At 45.3% G+C, this 25,705-nt stretch overlaps 1 long non-coding RNA gene across 1 annotated transcript in view; it reads right to left on the bottom strand.

The window, feature by feature from the left end:
- Positions 1-2,271: 2,271 nt before the first annotated feature.
- LOC139272681 (uncharacterized) overlaps positions 2,272-25,705 on the bottom strand; it is a 40,132-nt gene continuing 16,698 nt past the window's right edge. The window contains exons 2-3 of the long non-coding RNA XR_011594940.1: positions 9,392-9,426; positions 2,272-2,328 (exon numbers count right to left, since the gene is read on the bottom strand). This is a non-coding gene — a long non-coding RNA (uncharacterized lncRNA). The remainder of the gene's footprint in view (positions 2,329-9,391; positions 9,427-25,705) is intronic.

Genomic DNA, 25,705 nt, shown 5'->3' with positions numbered 1-25,705 from the left:
CTGTTAGCAAGGCCTCCCCAACAGATCACCTAGATTTAAAATCCCTGCAGCAGCAATACTGGTCATATGCTGTTGTAAGTACCTGGCATGAGGAAGGCAGACCCCTTCCTCAACCAACAGCCTGGGCTCCCAATACCATACTAACCACTGCCCCTGACTCAGATGAGCAGTTGACAATAGGTTACTGCAGAAGATAGGGGTATGCGGAGTCAGAGGAAATGTATTAACTTGGATAGAGAATTGGCTGGCGAACAGAAAGCAGAGAGTTGGGATAAATGGGTCCTTTTCGGGTTGGAAATCGGTGGTTAGTGGTGTGCCACAGGGATCGGTGCTGGGACCACAACTGTTTACAATATACATAGATGACCTGGAAGAGGGGACAGAGTATAGTGTAACAAAATTTGCAGATGACACAAAGATTAGTGGGAAAGCGGGTTGTGTAGAGGACACAGAGAGGCTGCAAAGAGATTTAGATAGGTTAAGCAAATGGGCTAAGGTTTGGCAGATGGAATACAATGTCGGAAAGTGTGAGGTCATCCAACTTGGGAAAAAAAACAATAAAAGGGAATATTATTTGAATGAGGAGAAATTACAACATGCTGAGGTGCAGAGGGACCTGGGGGTCCTTATGCATGAAACTCTTTTGAGTTAAACTGCAAAAACATAAAACATGTATCCGTGCCACCCGACCTGGATGACACACACAAGACATTTACAAGGCCCCTTTTTTATTTATTTTTTTTGTGGTTTTTTTTTTTTTTGGGGCACTAAAATCAAATTTTTCCTTTTTCCAGTGCCCCCTATAAAAGGAGAGGGGGACACTAAAGGCACCGGCAATTAAACCAAATTAAACTTTAAAACGTAAAATCAAATTAAAATTTGGTTGCCGGGCGTGATGATGCACTCCAGTCCCTCCGGTGCCCACCTCTCGCGGAAGGCCGCGAGCGTACCGGTGGACACCGCGTGCTCCATCTCCAAGGACACCCTGGACCGGATGTAAGAGCGGAAGAGAGGCAGGCAGTCAGGTTGAACGACCCCCTCGACCGCCCGCTGCCTGGACCGGCTGATGGCACCCTTGGCCGTGCCCAGGAGCAGTCCTATCCTTATGCATGAATCCCAAAAAGTTAGTTTGCAGGTGCAGCAGGTAATCAGGAAGGCGAATGGAATATTTGCCTTCATTGCGAGAGGGATGGAGTACAAAAGCAGGGAGATCCTGATGCAAAATGTATAGGGTATTGGTAAAGCTGCACCTGGAGTACTGCGTGCAGTTTTGGTCACCTTACTTAAGGAAGGATATACTAGCTTTGGAGGGGGGACAGACACGATTTACTAGGCTGATTACAGAGATGAGAGGGTTACCTTATGATGATAGATTGAGTAGAATTTACTCGTTGGACTTCAGAAGGATGAGGGGTGATCTTATAGAAACATTTAAAATAATGAAAGGGATAGACAAGATAGAGGCAGAGAGGTTGTTTCCACTGGTCAGGGAGACTAGAACTAGGGGGCACAGCCTCAAAATACGGGGGAGCCAATTTAAAACCGAGTTGAGAAGGAATTTCTTCTCCCAGAGGGTTGTGAATCTGTGGAATTCTCTGCCCAAGGAAGCAGTTGAGGCTAGCTCATTGAATGTATTCAAGTCACAGATAGATAGATTTTTAACCAATAAGGGAATTAAGGGTTACGGGGAGCGGGCGGGTAAGTGGAGCTGAGTCCACGGCCAGATCAGCCATGATCTTATTGAATGACGGAGCAGGCTCGAGGGGCTAAATGGAATACTCCTGTTACTAATTCTTATGTTCTTATGTTATGTTCTTATGTTCAAAAGAAAGCCAAACGCCTTCCCGGTTGTGTGTGTTCCACCAGAGGTGGGTCAGGAACTGCTCTCCATCTTTCACTCCCACCCCACAGCAGGGCACTATTTGGCCCTGATAACCTTCTACAAGGTAGCATCCACAGCCTGGTGGCCTTCCATGAGGGAAACAATCAACCAATATGTGGCACGATGCCTACCGTGCCTACAACACAATCCTCCCGCATGCACTAACTGAGCCTTGCTTCAAAGCGTACCCCCCACCTCAAGAGCCATGGACTCACCTCCAGATAGACTTCATTGGGTCACTTCCACAGGCGCAAGGCAATTTTTAGCATGCCCTAGTGGTGGTGGATCAATTCACTAAATGGATCGAAGCATTCCCCTGCCGCTCCAACACCGCAATCACAGCAGTCAAAACACTATTGAATCATGTGTTTTGTAGGTGAGGAGTACCAGTAGAAGTGGACAGCGATCAAGGTTCACACTTTATCGGTAAAATTGTTACCCACCTGCTGGAAATGTTGGGGATAAAACACAAATTACATATTGCTCACCACCCCCAGTCATCCGGAGGGGTCGAAAGGGGGAACAGGACCCTCAAGTTAATGTTAAAGAAATCGTGCGCAGACCACCCCACTCAATGGGCTGACATGCTGCCAATGTGCTTAATGGCAATGAGGTCCACACATCATAGAACAACAGGGGTCTCCTCATATCAGGCCATGACAGGGAGGCTCATGAGAACACCAGGCCAGCTAACACTAACAGGGATGAGTCCCGTGACAATGAAAACATGTAGTTCCAAGTGGCTGGAACAAATGATACATCACACCAATCAGATCAATCGATTTGTGGCCACCAAATTGGGGAAGTGAAAAAGACAAATTAAAAAGTACTTTGACAAGAAAGTACGTCCCTTTGTATACGAGGTGGGAGACCCAGTAATGATTCCAAAGTATGGGAAAAGAAGCTGCCTTTGAGCCCAGTTGGTGGGGACCGCATAAGATTATAGACCGATTGAACCTCACGGTTTATTTGATTCAGGTACCGGGGGAAAAGGGTGTTAAGTACAAGAAGTGGTTTCACAATCAGTTAAAAACTGCCAAAGAGTAAATATTGCACTGATCTTGTTTCCCACAGACCATGTTACGAAGCCTCACGATTGTCACGACGACACTGGCCACGACCAAAGCCAAGGGAAGATGGAGAAGCGGGAGCTGCAGCATGACTCACGAACATCATCAATCATCAATGTGCTTCGGGAAGCGATGGTGCACTGAAGATACAGGAAGGGGAGAGTCTCCGCTGGAGATGTTATCGGACTGTTATTAAATCCCCTACACCTTACGAGGTGGGGACCAAGTCAGGTGCCAGGTCTATGGCGAATGACATAATCATAAGCGGATAATGTCAGCGCCCTCCTCTGGATGCGGAATGAAGCATTGGTATTGATACCTTTGTTTTCAGAGAACAGTGAAATGAGTGGCTTGTGATCTGTCTCCAGTTCAAACCAAAGACCAAACAGGTACTGACACATCTTTTTAACTCCATACACACAGGCTAGTGCTTCTTTCTCTACCATGCTGTCGACTCTTTCCGCTTTAGACAAACTTTTTGAAGCATATGCGACTGGTTGAAGTTTACCCGACTCATTAGCTTGTTGAAGTACGCAACCAATTCCATATGCCGAAGCATCACAGGCAAATACTAAACGTTTACATGGGTCATAATGAACCAGCAGCTTGTTAGAGCAAAGCAGATTAGTGGCTTTCTCAAAAGCTCTGTCTTGAGATGCACCCCACACCCAGTTGTTGCCTTTCCTTAGCAGCATGTGCAGTGGTTCTAATAAGGTGCTCAATTTAGGTAGGAAGTTACCGAAGTAGTTGAGTAAACCCAGGAACGAATGCAGCTCCGTCACATTCTGCAGCTTGTGTGCATTCTTAATGGCCTTGGTTTTCGCGTCTGTGGGCCTGATGCCGTCAGCAGCAATATTCCTCCCCAGGAATTCGACCTCTGGTGCCATGAAGATGCACTTCGAGCGTTTCAGTCTGAGTCCCACTTTGTCCAGACGATGTAGAACCTCTTCCAGGTTGTTCAGATGTTCCTCGGAGTCACGACCTGAGATCAGGATGTCATCTTGGAACACGACGGTTCTGGACTTCAGTAGACTCTCCATGTTCCTCTGAAATATTGCTGCAGCCGAGCGAATTCCAAAAGGGCACCTGTGATAAATAAACAGTCCTTTATGCATGTTAATGAACGGAAGTCTCTTCGATGTCTCGACCAGCTTCTGTGTCATGTAGGCCGACGTCAAGTCCAGTTTGGTGAACGACTTCCCCCCCGGCTAGCGTTGCAAACAAGTCATCAGCCTTCGGTAACGGGTACTGATCCTGTTTTGAAACCCTGTTGATCGTAGCCTTGTAGTCTCCACAGATTCTGACTGTGCCATCACTTTTCAGCACAGGAACAATGGGGCTGGCCCATTCATTAAATTGTGACATGATCCCTTCATGCTGGAGTCTGTCCAGTTCAATTTCGACCTTCTCCCTCATCATATACGGAATTGCCCAAGCTTTATGATGGACGGGTCTTGCATCCGAGTCCACGTGGATCTGCACCTTGGCTTCCGTGAAGTTGCCGATGCCTGTTCGAACAGCGGGGGGAACTTGCTCAATACTTGGGCACATGTATCTTTCTCCGACGACAATGCCTTTATGTCGTTCCAATCGCAGCTGATTATTTCAAGCCAGTTCCTGCTGAACAGCGTTGGACCATTGCCTGGGACAATCCATAGCGGTAACTCGTGAACTGCACCGTCATACGACATTTTCATTGTGGCACCGCCGATCACCGTTATGAGTTCTTTGGTGTACGTTCACAATTTGGCATTGACTGGACTCAGCCTGGGCCTCACAGCCTTAGTATCCCACAGCTTGTCAAATGCCCTCTGGCTCATTATCGATTGACTCGCTCCCGTGTCCAGTTCCATAAATACCGGCACCCCACTAAATTTCACGTTGATCATTATCGGTTTGCTCTTAGTTAGGAACAAGTACAGTCCATACACTTCCTCCTCTGGTATCTCGGATTGCATATCCGGATCCGCGCTAGTCTGACCATCATCCTCCATGTGGTGTGTCACAGTACATTTGCTCATCTGCGGACACTTGCGCTGGAGATGTCTGGAGCCAGCCTTTGCAAATATATTGCTTAAATCGGCACTGCTGGTGCCGGTGATTTCCCCCACAACGCCAACACGGAGAAATCGGATGCATTCCCGCTGGCGGACTTTGGGCAGCCACAGGTTTCGCGTACACAGTCAGGTAGGCCCTGGCATGTGCCGCTCTGCCGAACGCCAAATCAATCATATTTACAGTACTTGCCGAGTTTTGATTTTTCATTGATAGCTGCTTTAGACTTCTATCCGTCACCATGAATGACTGAGCGATCGTGATGGCCCTGTTCAAGACCAACATCTCCACCGCCAGTAGTTTACGCAGGATCACCTCGTGGTAGATGCCGTTTACAAAGAAGTCCCGCAACATGTCTGCCAACACAGCCCCGAACTCACATGGTCCCGCTACATGTCTCAGGTGGGCAACGAATTCCGCCACATTCTGGCCCTCTGACTGAATGTGCGTGTAAAATCTGCATCTCGAGATGATGATGCCTTCGTCTGGCTTAAGGTGGTCCTGTACCAGTGTACACAATTCTTCATACGTCTTCTCTGTTGGACTCACAGGCAGAAGTAGATTCTTTATCAGACCATAAATTTTTGGACCGCCCGGTGCCGATCTGCGTCTCCGACCTCCTCCATTTTGTTGGCCATGAAGAACTGGCTCGAACGGCTCACAGTCTGCCCAATCTTTTCCTTCCACGAATCGCTCCAACAATCCAATTGTGCTCATTTTTGCCTGCAAAGGTTCTTGTTGCCTCGTCACCTAATGTTGTGTATGCAATAACTGCTAGACTGAGTACTGTTTAACTCCAAGAGGTATGACCTTGGCTCTGCTTTATTAAGGCCCAAAGTGACTAATATACAAAATGGCTGGCCTTTTATACTTGGGCTGCACACACGTGCGTGCAGCCCAATGGCCTCCAACAGTGACGCCATCTAGTGGCTAGTGATCCCAAAAGTATATACATGACATGGTGCAAACAGCCATTTTTGGTTGTCGAGACCGTTTTTCTGATGATTCCAATAGTCTTCCCCGAGTTAGGGTGGAAGGCCAGTGGCAGCCTGCAAAATTTCAGAGTTCCCATGTCCAGCATTCCTTTCCTGATACCAACAGAAGGCGCTAGAAAAATGATCTCCATGTGACATTTTTAAAGATCCTGGTCTAGAAATTAGTCTCGGGTGATGGTGCAAAACGGGTGGAATTGGATCAGCCGCCCACTTTACGCAGCACCTGATACTCGGTTCCATTGACTACAATGTAACTATGCGAAGTGCTGCGTATAATGGGCAGCCAATCCAATACCGCCTGTTTTGTGCCACCAACTGAGATGAATTTCTAGGTCCTTAAAGCTTCATAGAATTCAGTGCAAATTGGGTATCTCAACAGAAAGCTGGCTTTGAAATATAACGCAAGAGATGATCAACAGAAATTTTTTTTTCTGGACAATGACTAGTGACGTATCTCAAGATTCTGTTCACATAATTCATAAATGATTTGTAGGAGAGAACTGATTTTAATATTAATAAATTTGCTTATGATACAAAGCCAAATGACCAGAGGACAAGTATAAGCTAGGCTCCCAGCAAAAGAAGTTGATATTGGCCCTTCTCTCTGAACACTGGATGGCTGGAGTACACCAGAAGTATTGATCATTCTTCGTATGAAGAACTCCTGATAAAGGTACATCACAGAAGGAGGCTATTCGGCCCGTCATGCCTGTGCTGACCTTTGGCGAGATAAACTTGTGACAGCCTTGTTCTTCTCTATAGTTTAATTTAAACTAATTTTCCAGACTTAACCTTTTCCAACTATCGTTTACAATCTCTCCAAGATCACCTCTCAAAAATCTCCTTTCAAGGCTGAAGAGCCCAAACTTTTGCATTCTTTGCTCATAATGGAGACCTTTGCTGAAGGTTGGATAAGAGTGTATAGTAGAAGGGAAACACAGCTGGAGTCTTGCCCTGCCCTGCTGAGAACTTCAACACCGTGTGTTCATGCTCATCTCGTGAGTTGAAAAAATATTTTATGTATTTTCCTCGAATGCGCACTTCACCACACAGAGCTCTGGGTTGGGGTTGCGGCTTGTTGCTGCTTCTGTTTTTTCCCCGGAGGGGCGATAATGGCGGCAGAAAGCATTTCCAGGCAGGCGGCTATCTTCCAGCTCCCCGCCAGGACACGCAGTGCCGGGTTTGCAGAGACACGGAGCAGTACCACCCGGGAGAGATGAGCCGATGTGCAATGTCCCTGGTTGCGACACCGTCTCAATATTTGGTTCGCACCCGATCCGTGGCGCGCCCTAGAGGGACCACCTGTGAACCCTGGCGGCCCGAGCTGTACTGGCCGCAGTGAGCAAAGTAATGTCGACCTGAGGTAAGTGTGATTGTTTTTTATTTAGCGATTTATGTTGATGTGGCGTCAGTAATGTATTGGGTATGTTTTTGGTGGTCTTTTTTCAGATTTTCTCTTTCCACGGTAGCCTCCCTTAGGGCGCTCCAAGGTTGGCCGTTTAGCTCGGGATTTTCAGTTGCTCAGTCGGTCTAGTGCCCTAAAAGAGGTGTGGAACATCTCCCTTAGCGCTCTGCTCCACACTCAGGACCCAGCTGGTGAATTTTGCAGCTTGAGACGCAGACCATTTCCTGGCGCAAAATTTACCACTCCGCCCAGGTTAACACCGCAACAGAGGCGCGACCGCATTTCCACCCCTGTATGTCCTTAGGAAAGGCAAATGTGGGGCTTATTTTTAATTCACGGATCCCCTTCTTGCTTGGCACTTCTGTATTTTGAACAATGAGAAGAAATCCTATATGCCTCGGAGCTAGTAAATAATGAGCACTGCACCTGCCAAACTTGACGGACAGCTGCTCCTCAACACCTGCAAAGCTCAGGAATCAATGATTTCTACAAGCTTTGAAGGCACTTTCTTTAATTATAAAGGTTTTACCTGCTCACAATGGAAAAAAAAATTGCCTGACATATAAAGCAAACAGGAGTTTTTGAATTGACGCAATGACTGGATAAAATGTTTTAAATATATTCTTTTCTGATGTGCTTTGATTTATATTTTCACCTTTTAATTTCAATTACAAAAGCATCATTACAAAATTTAAATCCTGACTAAAATGTAAGGTATGACTGAAAGAACATTTGTAGGATGCAACTACGAACACGTTTTGTTTTCATAGAATTACAGAAACGTGCAGCAAAGAAGGAGGCCATTTGGCCAGTCGCACCTGTGCTGGCTCTTTGAAAGAGCTGTCTTGCTCAGCTTTATTTGAGTTGTTTTTTTTAAACAATAGAAAATTATTTTTCGAGTTTTCTTTCGGGCCAATTTTCTCCCCGTCAGGCGACAGAGCTGAAGACGTTAGGCATGTTTGGACATCAGTGGAGAAGAAGCTTGGGTTCAGCTGTGATGCCCCTTCCCCACAATCAAAAAGCCAGCCCATATCCATTGTCTCAGCTCACACAAGATATTGGGGGAGCTGCCGGTCTCTGCAGGAGTGCACCCCAGGAAGTGCTTTGAGGACATCACCCACGGGGAGAAAATTGGCCCGAAAGAAAACTCGAAAAATAATTTTCTATTGTTTAAAAAAAACAACTCAAATAAAGCTGAGCAAGACAGCTCTTTCAAAGAGCCAGCACAGGCGCGACTGGCCAAATGGCCTCCTTCTTTGCTGCACGTTTCTGTAATTCTATGAAAACAAAACGTGTTCGTAGTTGCATCCTACAAATGTTCTTTCAGTCATACCTTACATTTTAGTCAGGATTTAAATTTTGTAATGATGCTTTTGTAATTGAAATTAAAAGGTGAAAATATAAATCAAAGCACATCAGAAAAGAATATATTTAAAACATTTTATCCAGTCATTGCGTCAATTCAAAAACTCCTGTTTGCTTTATATGTCAGGCAATTTTTTTTTCCATTGTGAGCAGGTAAAACCTTTATAATTAAAGAAAGTGCCTTCAAAGCTTGTAGAAATCATTGATTTTGTTAAGGAAAATTCTATAATTGGTCTCTCCAATGAGTAGACAATGATTGGTCTCAGAGACAGGGGATGTTACGGCATGCCTTCTTGGTAAATAAAGCGATGCCACCCAAGTAGGGAAATGACACTCTTGTTGAAAAGCAGCCAACTGCAACTGTAACCCAGCTCATCGGGGAAGAAGTCTATAACCATAACCCAGCATTGGAAGCTGATTAAACATTCCTCTCACTGTGGAGGCAAATCACTACATGCCACACATGCTCAGGAGCATGTTTAGCAAACTGACAATGTTAGTAGTGACTTGTATTCTTTATTTCATACCCTGAATATTGTTTTTCAAAAGCATAAGTAACTCATTCACTGCGTATTCCAACATGCCCGTGCAATTATACAAAACCCAAAATTCTACTTACCAAGTGTTACAGGTTTGCACATCGCCGACAGAAATCTACAAGTAAACGAAAAATGCACTGAAATGGTTTCAGTTGGTGATTCTGCGACATCCCCTCCCCATAACTTGATTATCTCAACATCTAGTCCAAATCTTAATGACACTCTATCCCCAGTTCCCATCCTCAATAAGCCTAAACCTGTTAGTCCCGTCACCAGCCCCACTGATGTCACTTCCAAAGCATTCAACCCTTTACAAGTTCAGTCAGAAAAGCACCAAGAGTTACAATTGAGGAGAGAGAAGATTATACTCAACCACATTCTATGACACAATGATATTTAGTGGAACATTCCCTCTCTGAGGAGACCTTAATCTTGCTTATACCTCTACCTTCCTCCGCTATACAAGTTGCTGTTGAACTCAGCACGTCAATAGTTTTACTGCTAATATAGGGTCAAAATAAAAAAGCTTTAGGGAAGGCCCAGTTGTGTAAAAAAAAATTGTGAAATATAAAAAAGTCTGGGAGATTTATCACAATTTTTGTAAGGTCAAAAGTTTTGGTATTATTGCTACTGCAGATTAGTAATGAAGCATCACTATGTGCCATAATAACACGTACAATAAGAACACGTAAAGAGACAGCTGGCGATGACCTATCAGGATGCAAATTAAATGAGGGATTCAGGTAATAACAATCCGGGGGAGGGAGAGAGGAAGCGAGGGAGACTTGCAGAGAAACTTACATTCTTACCACTGCATTGCATATGTCCTACATATGAGTCACCTAATTGATCACCTGGGCTATAATTAACTATGACATTCGGTAACTGAAGTAAATAACGAAATTGTTTTTAAGCAGAGCAACTATTTCAATTATCACATCTACGGTTCATTGCAATACCATCCACAGTACAGGATACTGGCATAAAATGCAATAGGCAAATGGAAACATTTCACATAGAGTTACTTGGCCTGGCTTTGTTGTATTGGCACAGGAAGACCAATGGTAATAATGAGGAACGACATCAGTCACTAACAGACACTTATGTATCAGCTATGGCTCAGTTGGGAGCACTCTCGCCTCTAAGTCAGAAAGTTGTAGGTTCAAGCCCCAGTCGAGAGACCTTAGCCCATAATCCAGGTTGATACTCCAGTGCGGTACTGAGGGAGTCTTTCGAATGAGATGTTAAAACTAGTGCTCCGTCTGCTCTCTCAGGTGGATGTAAAAGATCCCATGCAACTATTTCAAAGGAGAACAGGGGCGTTCTCAACGGTGTCATGATGGATACCTGGCCAGCTGACGCTTCCTGATTCAAATACCTAAAGGAAGCGCCCCAATGTAAATAAACAAAATGTACATGTACTGATCGCCATCTCCAAAGAGCACAGTTCCCAGGAACTGTCCTTCCCAATCTCGAGAGTCATAGTCCAGAGGGCCGCTTACTGGGGGGGAAAGGGAAAATTAAAAGGATTAACACCATTGCTGCAGGTCGAGGATAAAAGGAGTTGGAGCAAAGCCAGGAACCCGCGAGGGAACACCATCACCATGGGTCAAGAGAATAATGACGACAATTTGCGACTTTTAACGTAGAATAAACGTCCCAAGCCACTTTACAGAGATGTAAACAGATATAAACAGATGCCAAGGTAAAGAAGAAGATATTAAGAGGGGTGACCCAAAGCTTGGTGAAAGATATGGGTTTTAAGGAGGGTCTTAAAAGGTGAAGAGGCACAGGAGCTTAGGCTGGGCATTCCAGAGTGCAGGGCCTGTGCTACTGGAGACACGGCTGCCAGTGGTCGGGCAAAAGGGGGAGGAACACACAAAAGGTCACAGTCAGAGGAACAGAAAGTTGAAGTAGGCTGTAGGGTCGCAGAAGGGAAGGGCGAGGTCATCAAGGGATTCAAATTTGAGGAGGAGGATTGTAAATTTGAAATGTCGGGAGATGGAGAGCCAAAATACACCAGAGAGGACAAGGGTGACAGGTGAGCGGTAATTGTTGTGGGATAAGATACAGGCAGCAGAGGTTCTTGGGTGAGCTGTAGTTTACGTAGGGTGGGAGAATGAGATGGCAGCCAAGAACGCAAGAGAATAGTCACTTCTGGAGGTGACAAGGGCATGGATGAGGTAGAGGTGGAGGCGCGTGATGTTATGGAGGTTCAAGTAAGTGTTTTTAATAACAGAAAGGCTATGGGGTCAGAAGTTCAGCTTGGGATTGAATAACAATGTGAGAAATCTAGCTCTGCCTGAAATAATGGCTGGGGATGGAATCGGTGACAAGGATGGAATCGGTGACAAGGATGGAATCGGTGACAAGGATGGAATCGGTGACAAGGGTACTGAGTTTGTGGTAGGGAGCTGAAGGCGATGGCTTATGTCTTCCCAATGTTTAACTGGAGGAAATTGTGGCTCATCCAAGACTGGATGACGGATAGGCAGTCTGATAACACAGAGGCAGTGAGGTTGAGAGAGATGGTGACGAGGTAGAGCTAGGTGTTGTCAGCGTACATGTGGACGCTGACCCCATATCCACAGATGATATCACCAATGGCAGCACGTAGATGAGGAAGAGGAGGCCAAAGATAGAGCCTGGTGGTCGCCAGATGTAACAGTATGGGGGTGAGAAGAGAAGCCATTGCTGGAGATGCGCTGGCTATGTTTAAATAGGGTAAAAGTGGATGTGAGCTGGACAACAGGGGAAAGGCACGGGAGAAGAATGGTGTTGTCGACTGTGACAAAGGCTCTAGAGACGTCCAGGAGGACAAGGAGAGATTGTGCACCATGGTTGCAGTCACAGGGATGTCATTTGTGACTTTGATTAGGGCCGTTTCAGTTCTATGGCCAGGATAGAAACCCGACTGGAGAGATTCAAACATGGACTTGTGGGAAAGATGGACATGAATTTGGAAAGCAAATTGTTTTCCATTCCCATTCAGCACAAAAAATGGTGATAATTTTGAAGTATCTCAAGTATGGTCTAACTGCTAAAGTGATAGAATTTCCTATTAAAATGTTCGCTATGGCACTATACAGGATCGGATACAGCAACTTCAAGCGAGAGGCAGATGCGTGGTTAAACACGGAAAACCAAAAGTTGTTGTCCGAGTTGCCGTTAGCTTCGTGAAAATGTCATCTCGTACTCTGCTCACCACTGAAATGGCGTGAAGTTGCTGTATTTGCATGGTAGATACAAACTAAACTCGCCACAGAAAGTTAAGGCTTGTCCATTTCAGTCTAAGTACATTTTTAATAACATGATGTGTTCATTACTGCCAGTCAACCTCTCTAGCACTGAAAAGTAACTATTACAAGTGGGGAGCCTCATTCCTTCAAGTTTTAAATGTTGTTGAAGATTTTAAAAATGTTAAATTTTAAATTTTACAATTTTTGTTTATTTTTCCTTTCTGGCTCTTTTCTCTCTTGCTTAATCCCATCTTTCTTTCCCTCTCTTTATTTCTCTTTCTGTACCTGATTTGACATTGAATTCACCCACTCTAATTTGCACTTCCTTCTCAGTCCTTGCACTGTTAATTTCAATCTAATTGGTTAAGGAGATACCCAGTTGTTTGTCCTATTCACTCAGGTCCCAGACCAGTTTCCCCCACTGCAACATTGTCAGCTCCCACTTTCAGCAACTTAATGGGCAAAATATTAACGCAATTAAACGGCAGTAAATGGGCAGTGGCAAGTCCAACTATCAGCAGAAACCGTTAGATTACTCGCTATAGCAAACTATGCCGAAAAAAGTTTTAAAATAGCAACAGATGCTAACTTGGGAACTGCTGCCGAATTCAGGTTTAACTGCTTTACCAGCCCAACACAGGTGCTGTGCTTTCTCTCTGGGCGGAGTGTCATTCAAGGTCTCGGGCTGTTCACCCCAGTTTTGATTTAAATGACCCTGAACTTCAGCTAGCTAGGAACATGAAACAGGAAGAAGCTGAAGGTTTCACTGCAGTCTACGGTCGAAATAGATACTGCACCATTTATCTTGCTTTACTGAAAATCGGCAGTTCATTTACACTGGCGATTACAGGCAAAAGTGTTCTGGACTGTCATCAACGTTTCATTGTATACGAACAAACAAAACTGACGAGCAGGAAAAGACCAGCTGGTCCATCAAGCCTGCCCCACACCATGATAGCTGGAGCATCATGACTAAACATTTCTTCCTTTCTTCTCTCCCTCTGGTCATGACCGCATTTACAGGAGCTGGCTGTGCACAAATTGGCTGCCACGTTTCCTACATTACAACAGTACTTCAAAAATATCGCGTTGGCTGTAAAGCACTTTGGGACGTCCTGAGGTTGTGAAAGATGCTAGGTTGATCCTAAATTGATTCCTGGGGTGAGAGGGCTGTCCTATGAGGAGAGATTGAGTAGAATGGGTCTATACTCTCTGGAGTTTAGAAGAATTGAGAGGTGATCTCATGGAAGTGTATAAAGTTCTTAGAGGGCTTGACAGGGTAGCTGCTAAGTGGCTGTTTCCCCTGGCTGGAGAGTCTAGAACTAGGGGTCAGAGTCTCAGGATATTTAGGACTCAAATGAGGAGAAATTTCTTTACTCAGAGGGTGGTGAATCTTTAGAGTTCTCTACCCCAGAGGGCTGTGGATGCTCAGTCGTTGAGTATATTCAAGACTGAGATCAATAGATTTTTGGGCACGAAAGGAAATCCAGGGATATGGGGATTGGGCGGGAAATGCTGCAGATTTAAAACTTCAGTCAATTGCTCAATTGCGTCAAGAAAAACCCTGATTAGAAATTATATTTGATGCTTGGGACAAGACAAATACTTAAAAAAACATTTGAAATAAATTAGATTTCTGAAAAGGTGAGTTTTGAAAATATTCCCACTTTTCTATACTTTATTTTCCCTCTACAAAGCCATAATCTCAAAAAGTTTTTGCAAGGATCTTTTACTACATTTATACAGGATTATCTCAAACTGCTACAGTAACAACAGTCATTTGAGCGTCCATTTGAGGGCAAAAAAATCAAAAGGAGAGTTACTGTGTGTGCCATATGTAACAAAATCGTAAACCCATCATCAACCCATTCTCTATGAATGGGTTGATGATTTCAATACACATAGCAAACTGAGAACATCTTCCCTCTGATAAATGTAATGTTTTATTTGCAGCACATGGGCTAACAATACAGATAGCTCCAGAAAATATTGCCAAAAATGTTCAGAGAAAAAAACATTTTAAGTCACGAGGCGTTTCTGTCCCTTCATTAACTGAGGTCCCAGAAGTCCCATTGCTCTCGCCGCACCGTTAACAGTTGGCCTTTCAGCACTTTGCGGCACAAAACTTTTGAGAGCAGAAGAGTGAGGACAAAAAAATAACTCACAGATGCCCCATTCCAGCAAACTCTGGCCCACTATGTTGGTATGTTCGTCCTGTTTGATGTGTATTTGTTAGTAATTTGGTGCCAAATTGGGGATGACAGAAATAAAATGTTTCTACATGGGGTAAATAATGAAACTTCAAAGCTTCCTATTTATAATTATTGCAAACTCACAGGCATTGAATTGCTCTTCTGCATACTGCAGTTCTAAACGGAGGTCCTGCATCACATTCTGCCACGAGATTTTTTTTTAACTCATTGCTGGGATGTGGGTGTCGCTGGCAAGGCCAGGATTTACAGCCCATCCCGAATTGCCCTGGAGAAGGTGGTGATGAGCCGCCTTCTTGAACTGCTGCAGTCCGTGTGGTGAAGGTACTCCCACGGTGCTGTGAGGGAGGGAGCTCCAGGATTTTGACCCAGCGACGATGAAGAAACGACAATATATTTCCAAGTCAGAATGGTGTGTGACTTGGAGGGGAACTTCGAGGTTATGGTGTTCCCATGCGCCTACTGTCCTTGTCCTTCTAGGTGGTAGAGGTGGTGGGTTTGGGAGAATATAAATCACATCTATGGGTCTTCATAATATATTCTGTTTATAATTATTTTAGGTAAAAAGATGAAGAAAGGAGATTTAATTGTATATTTGGGCTTTGTGGTTTGGTTGCAATGCAGCTGAAGTTGAGCAAGCGGTACACAGCTCACTGCTGTGCAAGGCACCTTTATACTTTGAAGCCTCTCCTCAGATGAATTTTCAAAGGAAAGTTACTCTACAAATTGCAAAACGTTTCATCTCCGTGAACTATGAAAGCATCAAAACAATATGCTTCTATATAGCAAAATATCACAAATGGGTGCTTTAGGACATCCTATAGCACATACTCTCAGGATTAGATTGCACAGAGATTTAAGCCAGTTAACATAAACATAGAAAATAGGTGCAGGAGTAGGCCATTCGGCCCTTCGAGCCTGCACCACTATTCAATAAGATCATGGCTGATCATTCACCTCAGTACCCCTTTCCTGCTTTCTCTCCATACCCCTTGATCCCTTTAGCCATAAGGGCCATATCCAACTCCCTCTTGAATATATCCCAAAAGCTTTCTAAACCTGCACAGAAATGGCACGCAAGTAATAAAATGGAGCAAACACATATTTAGGCGAAAGAGCAAAGGCCCTGAAACTGCTCAGGGACAAAGTCCTGGCCGGTACGATGGGATCACGCCCATTGATGCCCTACAGCGCTGCTCCCATCAATACACAATGTAAAGGGCAAGGCGCCTAATTAAGTTGGAGTTAGTGGGCACGCATGCCACTACGGGCAAATCTCAGGCACCACCTACCCCAAGCTGCTAGCAAATTTGACCTCTGGTTGTTCCCCTCCCTCCAGAAACTAACCACCTTCCCCAAGCAGCCCCACCCCGTATCCCCGGCATAAAACTACTAACCTTAGTTAAATTGTGAGGGGTTCAAGGTCACTTCCCTGAGCTGTACTCTCCAAGGTAGGCCCCGTTCAGCCAAGGTCAATTAATTTTGATTGCCTTATTCCATAGGATGATAGAATGATGCCACACAGTAGGAGGCCATTCACTCCATCGAGCCTGTGCCAGGACTAAACCTTTGCCATTAAACAAAAAACTTCAAGAGGCTATGGTTTAGCTCTTTTTCTAACCTTTCATTTTCATTCAGGTTTCCCAACTGCACCGTACCAACAGTACAGAAATTTCAGACTTAATTAACTAATGCAAATCAGAGATCTGGGCTTTCACTTAGGTGATTTTCATTACAACAGATGTTAGGTGCCTTGCTTTTTTACAACCTGCCCAAGCAGGTGCCAATTATGAACAGTTTTCAGTACATTTTAAGAACATAAGAAATAGGAGCAGGAGTAGGCCATACGGCCCCTCGAGCCTGCTCTGCCATTCAATAAGATCATGGCTGATCTTCTACCTCAACTTCTCAACTTCACTTTCCCACGCGATCCTCATATCCCTTAATTCCAATAGAGTCCAAAAATCTATTGATTGCAGTCTTGAATATACTCACAGAGACTTGGCATCCACAGCCCTCTGGGGTAGAGAATTCCAAAGATTCACAACCCTCAGTGAAGAAATTTCTCTTCATCTCAGTCCTAAATGGTCGACCCCTTATCCTGAGACTATGCCCCCTCAGAATCTTATGTTTCAATTAGATCACCTCTCATTCTTCTAAACTCCAGAGAAAATAGACCCATTGCACTCAATCTCTCCTCATAGGACAGCCCTCTTATCCCAGGAATTAATTTGTACAACTGGCATAAGGCTGTGATCATCACAACTTTCACGGACTAACGACCCTCAATGTTAGCGATGCACACTGTTTTGTTGTAAATTAATCTATATTTCCTGGGTACGCTATTTAAATGATGTGCGAGTACAGGTATGCTTTAAAGTCCACTCTCCCAGTATGCAGTTCTGGAATACAAGTTTACACAAAGTATTGAAACCAAAGCCAATGCTTCACTCAGCAGAAATATTCACCTTGCAAATTGTGCATTGGTGATTCTGATGGACGAAGATTACTTACAACTCATTTGACAGGTATTTCTACCAATGAATGCCAAGTGAGCTCCTTTTACAGGTGTCCTGTGATGGGACTCGTCATGTCTTGTCGAAAATGGAAGCTGTTGAATATTTTTATTTTGGAAAAAAAGGAACCTTCTCCCTCCACATTTTGAACCACATCCAATAGGGAATTCAGGAGAAACCTCTTTACCCAGAGAGTGGTAAGATTGTGGAACTCACTACCACAAGGAGTGGTTGAGGCGAAAAGTGTAGATGCATTTAAGGGAAAGCTAGATAAACAGATAAGGGACAAAGAAATATAAAGCTTTGCTGATAGGGCTAGATGAAGAGGGGTGGGAGGAGGCTCGTGTGGAGCATAAACGCTGCATGGATGTGTTAGGCCGAAAAGCCTATTTCTGTGCTGCACATTCTTTGCAATTCTATATAAAATTACCACCACACAGATCACCAACCTTTGTCTTATCTCTTCATAGCTTCAGTGGATATTACTGAAAGACAAACAATTAATGATGGATAGACACCGTGGTATGGAGGATTGAAAATGATTTCTTTCAAGGATTAATTAATTGAGGTGCAATCCAAAAATATCCCTGAAATGAATGCTTTGCCTACTTCAGCATGTTCAGCACATATTTAATCAGCAAGTTGATTTAATGGGTTAGATTTTCGACGACTTTGTATTTGACCCTCCGCGGCGAAAACCCGGTCGGCGGGATCTTCGGGGTACCTTTTTGTGGCGGCGCTTCCATGTACCGCCAGGGAGAGGAGCGCCAACGTGCAACATCACAAATTGCATTTGCGATCTATTGTGTTCCTAACACAGATGAGACTGCACACAGGGAGGTTAAAGTAACAGTGACTCCAGTCTTTAATAAGACACTCCAGAGTGAGGAACAGGCCTTAGGGGCCGGCTTATATACAGTGCTCCCAAGGGATGCTGGGATCCCTTGGGACTTCAGGGGATGAGCTCCCTGGTGGCGGAACATGGGAGTGCATGCTTTACAGATACACAACATCACTCCCCCCGCAAAGTCAAAGTGAAAACTATTTACAAGGCGAGGCGGTCGGGAGCCTTTTTTTCCCCTGGTGGACCGCCTCGGTACAAATGTCTGTTCTGGTGTGTTGGCTATGCCCTCGCTGGGCTGGCATGTTGTTGGCCCTGCAGGGCTGCTAGGTGAGCCTGGCCTTGCTGGGCTGTTGGGCGTGATGGGTTCGATTTCCTGCTCCAGCGTGGTGTTGTTGATCCTTTGGGTGTGTGTTGTGTCCTCGAAAAAGGTGGTGTCTGCTGTGGGTTGTTCAGGACAGTCTGTGAACTGCAGCCTCGTTTGGTCCAGGTGCTTTCTGCAAATTTGTCCATAGTCTAGTTTGACTATAAACACCCTACTCCCTTCTTTAGCTATCACCGTGCCTGCGATCCACTTGGGACCATGTCCATAGTTTAGCACATACACAGGGTCATTCAGATCAATTTCCCGTGACACAGTGGCGCGACCATCGTTTACATTTTGTTGCTGCCGCCTGCTCTCTACCTGATCATGCAGATTGGGGTGAACCAGCGAGCGTCTGGTTTTAAGTGTCCTTTTCATGAGTAGCTCAGCAGGGGGCACCCTTTTGAGCGAGTGGGGTCTCGTGCGGTAGCTGAGCAGTACTTGGGACAGGCGGGTTTGGAGTGAGCCTTCTGTGACTCGTTTAAGGCTCTGTTTGAAGGTTTGTACTGTCTGCTCTGCCTGCCCATTGGAGGCTGGTTTAAACAGGGCTGAGGTGACATGTTTGATCCCATTGCGGGTCATGATTCCTTTAAATTCGGCATTGGTGAAACATGGCCTGTTGTCACTGACCAGTATGTCAGGCAGGCCGTGGGTGGCAAACATGGCCATCAGGCTTTCAATGGTGGCGGTGGCGGTGCTTCCCGACATTATTTCATATTCAATCCATTTTGAAAAAGCATTCACCACCACCAGGAACATTTTACCGAGAAACGGACCCACATAGTCGACATGGATCCTCGACCATGATCTGGAGGGCCAGGACCACAAATTTAATGGTACCTCCGGGCGTGTTGCTCAACTGAGCACATACGCTGTATTGCCGTACACAGGATTCTAAGTCAGAGTCGATACCGGGCCACCACATGTGGGATCTGGCTATCGCTTTCATCATTACTATACCCGCGTGTGTGCTGTGGAGATCCAAGATGACCGTCTCCCTGCCCTTTTTTGGTAGCACTACGCGGTTACCCCACAACAGGCAGTCTGCCTGAATGGACAGCTCGTCCTTTCGCCGCAGGAACGGCTTGATTGGCTTTTGCATTTCAACGGGGATGCTGGCCCAGCTCCCATGTAGTACACAGTTTTTTACGAGGGACAACAGAGGATCTTGGCTGGTCCAAGTCCTAATCTGGCGGGCCGTGACAGGTGATTTATCATTTTCAAACGCTTCCATGACCATCAACAAGTTTGCAGGCTGTGCCATTTCCACCCCCGTGGTGGGCAATGGTAACCGACTGAGAGCATCCGCACAGTTCTCGGTGCCTAGCCTGTGGCGGATGGTATAGTTATACAGTGATAGCGCGAGTGTCCACCTTTGTATGTGGGCTGAGGCATTAGTATTTATCTCCATGTTTTCAGCGAACAGGGATGTGAGGGGCTTGTGATCGGTTTCCAGCTCAAATTTCAGGACAAACAGGTACTGATGCATTTTCTTTACCCCGAACACACACGCTTATGCCTCTTTCTCAATCATGCTGTAGGCTCTTTCGGCCTTAGACAAGCTCCTGGAAGCATAGGCGACAGGTTGCAACTTCCCTGCAACGTTAGCTTGTTGTAATACACACCCGACTCCGTACGACGACGTGTCACATGCTAGCACAAGTCTTTTACACGGGTTATACAATACAAGCAGCTTGTTGGAGCATAAAATGTTTCTGGCTTTCTCAAAAGCAATGCCTTGTTTTTTCCCCATACCCAGTTCTCACCTTTACGCAATAACACATGTAGGGGCTCTAGAGGGTGCTTAACCCCGGTAGGAAGTTACCAAAATAGTTGAGGAGTCCCAGGAACGACCGCAGCTCCGTGACGTTCTGTGGCCTGGGCGCGTTCCTGATAGCCTCTGTCTTGGCGTCTGTGGGCCGAATGCCATCCACCGCGATCTTTCTTTCCAAAAACTCCACTTCTGTTGCCATCAAGACGCATTTCGACCTCTTCAGCCGCAGCTCTACTCAATCCAGTCGCTGGAGGAACTCCTCCAGGTTTTATAGGTGCTCGGCGGTGTCCCGACCCGTGACCAATATGTCGTCCTGACTTGAGTCGGCTCTCCATGTTTCTCTGGAAGATCGCTGCAGCCGACCGAATTCCAAATGGGCATCTGTTGTAGATGAAGTCCCTTTTGTGCGTTGATGCAGATGAGGCCCTTCGAAGACTTCTCCAGCTCCTGCGTCATGTATAAGAACATAAGAACATAAGAATTAGGAACAGGAGTAGGCCATCTAGCCCCTCGAGCCTGCTCCGCCATTCAACAAGATCATGGCTGATCTGGCCGTAAGCTCCACTTACCCGCCCGCTCCCCATAACCCTTAATTCTCTTATTGGTTAAAAATCTATCTATTTATGATTTGAATACATTCAATGAGTTAGCCTCAACTGCTTCCTTGGGCAGAGAATTCCACAGATTCACAACCCTCTGGGCCCCTAGTTCTAGTCTCCCTGACCAGTGGAAACAACCTCTCTGCCTCTATCTTGTCTATCCCTATCATTATAGGTAACCCTCTCATCTCCGGAATTAGCCTAGTGAATCGTCTCTGTATCCCCTCCAAAGCTAGTATATCCTTCCTTAAGTAAGGTGACCAAAACTGCATGCAGTACTCCAGGTGTGGCCTCACCAATACCCTGTACAGTTGCAGCAGGACCTCCCTGCTATTGTACTCCATCCCTCTCACAATGAAGGCCAACATTCCATTCACCTTCCTGATCACCTGCTGCACCTGCAAACTAACTTTTTGGGATTCATGCACAAGGACCCCCAGGTCCCTCTGCACTGCAGCATGTTGTAATTTCTCCCCATTCAAATAATATTCCCTTTTACTGTTTTTTTTCCCAAAGTGGATGACCTCACATTTTCCGACATTGTATTCCATCTGCCAAACCTTAGCCCATTCGCTTAACCTATCTAAATCTCTTTGCAGCCTCTCTGTGTCCTCTACACAACCCACTTTCCCACTAATCTTTGTGTCATCTGCAAATTTTGTTACACTACACTCTATCCCCTCTTCCAGGTCATCTATGTATATTGTAAACAGTTGTGGTCCCAGCACCGATCCCTGTGGCACACCACTAACCACCGATTTCCAACCCAAAAAGGACCCATTTATCCCGACTCTCTGCTTTCTGTTAGCCAGCCAATTCTCGATCCATGCTAATACATTTCCTCTGACTCCGCGTACCTCTATCTTCTGCAGTAACCTTTTGTGTGGCACCTTATCGAATGCCTTTTGGAAATCTAAATACTCCACATCCATCAGTACACCTCTATCCACCATGCTCGTTATATCCTCAAAGAATTCCAGTAAATTATTTAAACATGATTTCCCCTTCATGAATCCATGTTGTGTCTGCTTGATTGCACTATTCCTATCTAGATGTCCCGCTATTTCTTCCTTAATGAAGCTTCAAGCATTTTTCCCACTACAGATGTTAAACTAACCAGCCTATAGTTACCTGCCTTTTGTCTGCCCCCTTTTTTAAACAGAGGCATTACATTAGCTGCTTTCCAATCTGCTGGTACCTCCCCAGAGTCCAGAGAATTTTGCTAGATTATAACGAATGCATCTGCTATAACTTCCGTCATCTCTTTTAATACCCTGGGATGCATTTCATCAGGACCAGGGGTCTTGTCTACCTTGAGTCCCATTAGCCTGTCCAGCACTACCCCCCGAATGATAGTGATTGTCTCAAGGTCCTCCCTTCCCACATTCCCGTGACCAGCAATCTTTGGCATGGTTTTTGTGTCTTCCACTGTGAAGACCGAAGCAAAATAATTGTTTAAGGTCTCAGCCATTTCCACATTTCCCATTATTAAATTCCCCTTCTCATCTTTTAAGGGACCAACATTTACTTTAGTCACTCTTTTCCGTTTTATATGTCGGTAAAAGCTTTTACTATCTGTTTTTATGTTTTGCGCAAGTTTACTTTCGTAATCTATCTTTCCTTTCTTTATTATTTTCTTAGTCATTCTTTCCTGGAAGTCGAAGTCAGGTCGAGTTTGGTGAACGTCTTGCCTCCTGCCAGTGTCGCAAATAGGTCGTCTGCCTTAGGTAGTGGGTGTTGGTCTTGTATCGAGAAACGATTAATAGTTACTTTATAATCGCCGCAAATCCTGACCGTGTCATCTCTTTTGAGTACTGGAACAATCGGGCTGGTCCACTCGCTGAATTCCACTGGGAAGATGATACCCTCGCATTGCAGCCTGTCCAGCTCGATTTCCACTCTCTCCCTCATCATGTGAGGTACTGCTCGCGCGTTGTGGTGAATGGGTCATGCCTCTGGGACCAAGTGAATACGCACCTTCGCCCCAGAAAATTTTCCAATGCCTGGCTCAAAGAGGGAAGGAAATTTGTTAAGAACCTGGGTACGTGAGGCTTCATCGACATGTGATAGCACTCGGATGTCATCCCAGTTCCAGCGGATTTTGCCCAGCCAGCTCCTTCCAAGCAGTGTGGGGCCATCGCCCGGGACAATCCAGAGTGGCAGTTCGTGCACCGTGCCCTCGGAGGTGACCTTGACCATGGCGCTGCCCAGGACAGTGGTAAGCTCTTTGGTGTACGTTCTCAGTTTCGTGTGGATGGGGCTCAGGGCTGGTCTGAATGTCTTGTTGCACCACAGTCTCTCAAACATCTTTTTACTCATGATGGATTGGCTAGCACCAGTGTCCAGTTCCATGGCTACGGGTAAGCCATTCAATTTTACGTTTAGCATTATAGGTGGACAATTCATCGAAAATGTGTGCACCCCATGCATTTCAGCATCTGCCTCCTCTCCCTAAGGTTTGAAATTGCTTTGATCCACCATGGACCGATCTTCCTCTGCCACGTGGTGGTTAGCAGGTTTTGCAGAGCTTGCAGCTCATTTGCAAGCTCGTTGGAGGTGCCCCATTGTTCCACAGCTCTTGCAAACATACCCTTTGAAGCAACATTAATAGGCCCAATGGAAGCCTTCACAACGCCAACAAGGTGTGAATTGCCTTGCATTCATCCTTTGTTGGGTCACCTAAGTCATCTGGGTCACCTGAGGCCTGCTGGCAGTTGCAGACTCGTGGTTTCTGCCCTGTACATTGCTGCTCGCAAACACAGTTCCAGTTAATTTATGAACATTGCTAGCACTTGTGTGCTGAGAGATTTGTTTGGTGTTATCACTGGTGGACATAAACGCCTGTGCTATCGCGATGGCCTTACTGAGGGTCGGTGTCTCTACAGTCAAAAGTTTTCGTAGTATGGTCTCGTGACCAATGCCCAGTACAAAAAAGACTCTGAGCATTTGCTCCAGGTAGCCATCAAACTCATATTGTCCTGCAAGTCGCCTTAGTTCGGCGACGTAGCTCGCCACTTCCTGGCCTTCAGATCGCTGGCACGTGTAGAACTGATACCTCGCCATCAGCACGCTCTCCCTCAGGTTAAGTGCTCCCGAACCAGTGTACATAGCTCCTCATACGACTTATCTGTGGGTTTCACCTGAGCCAGACGATTCTTCATGAGGCTGTAGGTCGGTGCCCCGCAGACTGTGAGGAGGACTGCTCTCCTTTTTGCAGCGCTTCCTTCTCCGTCCAGCTCGTTGGCTACAAAGTACTGGTCTAGCCGTTCAACATAGGCTTCCCAGTCCTCACCCTCCAAGAACTTCTCCAGGATGCCCACAGTTTGCTGCATCTTTGCATTGGATTCGTATTCTCGTCGCCAGTTATGATGTTCCTAACACAGATGAGGCTGCACACTGGGAGGTTAAAGAAACAGTGACCTCAGTCTTTGATAAGACACTCCAGAGTGAAGAACAGACCTTAGGGGCCGGCTTATATACAGTGCGCCCAAGGGATGGCAGAACATGGGAGTGCATGCTTTACAGATACACAACACAATCGATTTTATTCTCTCTCGGGACCCATATCCTGCGCCCAGAATACCGACAGGGTCAAACTTGTTGGTGCAGCCCTGCCAGCGGCAGTAAGTATGAAGACCTGCAAAAAAGGCAAGTTAAAGTTTTTATTTTTAAATTATTTTTCAGTGATTTAGTAGATAAGGATGTTGTGAATGTTTTTTGCAATTTTTTTGTTTTTGTTTATTCCCCCCTCCCAAGGCCTCTCTCGCAGCGCTGTCGGCTCTGGACTGAAGTTGCCGCAAATCCTCATGCAACACTGATTTAAGGCCGAAAAGCGAGCCTAAAAACGGTAGCGCAGCGAAAATGATAATTTTAGCGTAAAACTACTGTTTTTGCTAAAACTGAAAATCTAGCCCATAGTCTCTGATTAATTATTCAGAATTATTCCAAGAACTGTTGCCTCTGCTGTTAGTGATATCTATACAGCGACCTGCCAATCCCTGCACTCCGCTTCACATTGGAATAAAAAGCTCCACTGTTGCAATTACAATTATAGATTTCTAATTTATAGGTTCAGGTACATTTACATACATTTCTTTTACTCCCTTTTCTCCTAGTCTATCATTTGCACACTAACCACCATGTGGAATAATTAACCTATTACTTGCAGGCTTTGCAAATTCAAGTTTATCATTGCTTCATCCATAGGTTTACCTCTGTTACCTCCTCCAATGGCCTCTGTGAAGTGTGCCATTAATAGGAGGCTACAGGTAAGGATTCTGTCACAATTGTGAATTGAGAACTAGATGGTAGCCCCACAAGGAGCAACAATCACAAAGTGCACAACTGGTATCTTCCTCTCCATAGCAATTTTGTTGGAATTCCAGACGGAACTGCTACTTTCCCATCATAAATATTTTTACTTAACCACCCTTTTTAAGCTCTCCATGAAAGCTGCACATTGACTAGTGTCAGGCAAGTGAAGTACATATTTAGTAAGGGTGTAAGGGCGATATTGCTCGATTTTAATTTCCTACCTCGATTCACTGCCTTCCCCCAACATGCACAAAATTGGAAACTCACCACGTGGGGTAAACTCTGAGTTGTGAAGCATTGGCCTACAACTTGTATAATGTTGGGAAGTGTGAGATCATGCACTTTGGCAGAAAAAAATCAAAGAGCAAGCTATTATTTAAATGGAGAAAGATTGCAAAGTGCCGCAGTACAGCGGGACACAAAAGGTTAGTATGCAGGTACAGCAAGTGATCAGAAAGGCCAATGGAATCTTGGCCTTTATTGCAAAGGGGATGGAGTATAAAAACAGGGAAGTCTTGCTACAGTTGTACAGGGTAT

Source organism: Pristiophorus japonicus, chromosome 9, assembly GCF_044704955.1.
Source record: "Pristiophorus japonicus isolate sPriJap1 chromosome 9, sPriJap1.hap1, whole genome shotgun sequence".
NCBI classification, from domain to species: Eukaryota; Metazoa; Chordata; class Chondrichthyes; family Pristiophoridae; genus Pristiophorus; species Pristiophorus japonicus.
Note: the sequence above shows the minus strand (reverse complement) of the source record. Positions and strands in the feature narration are given on the sequence as shown.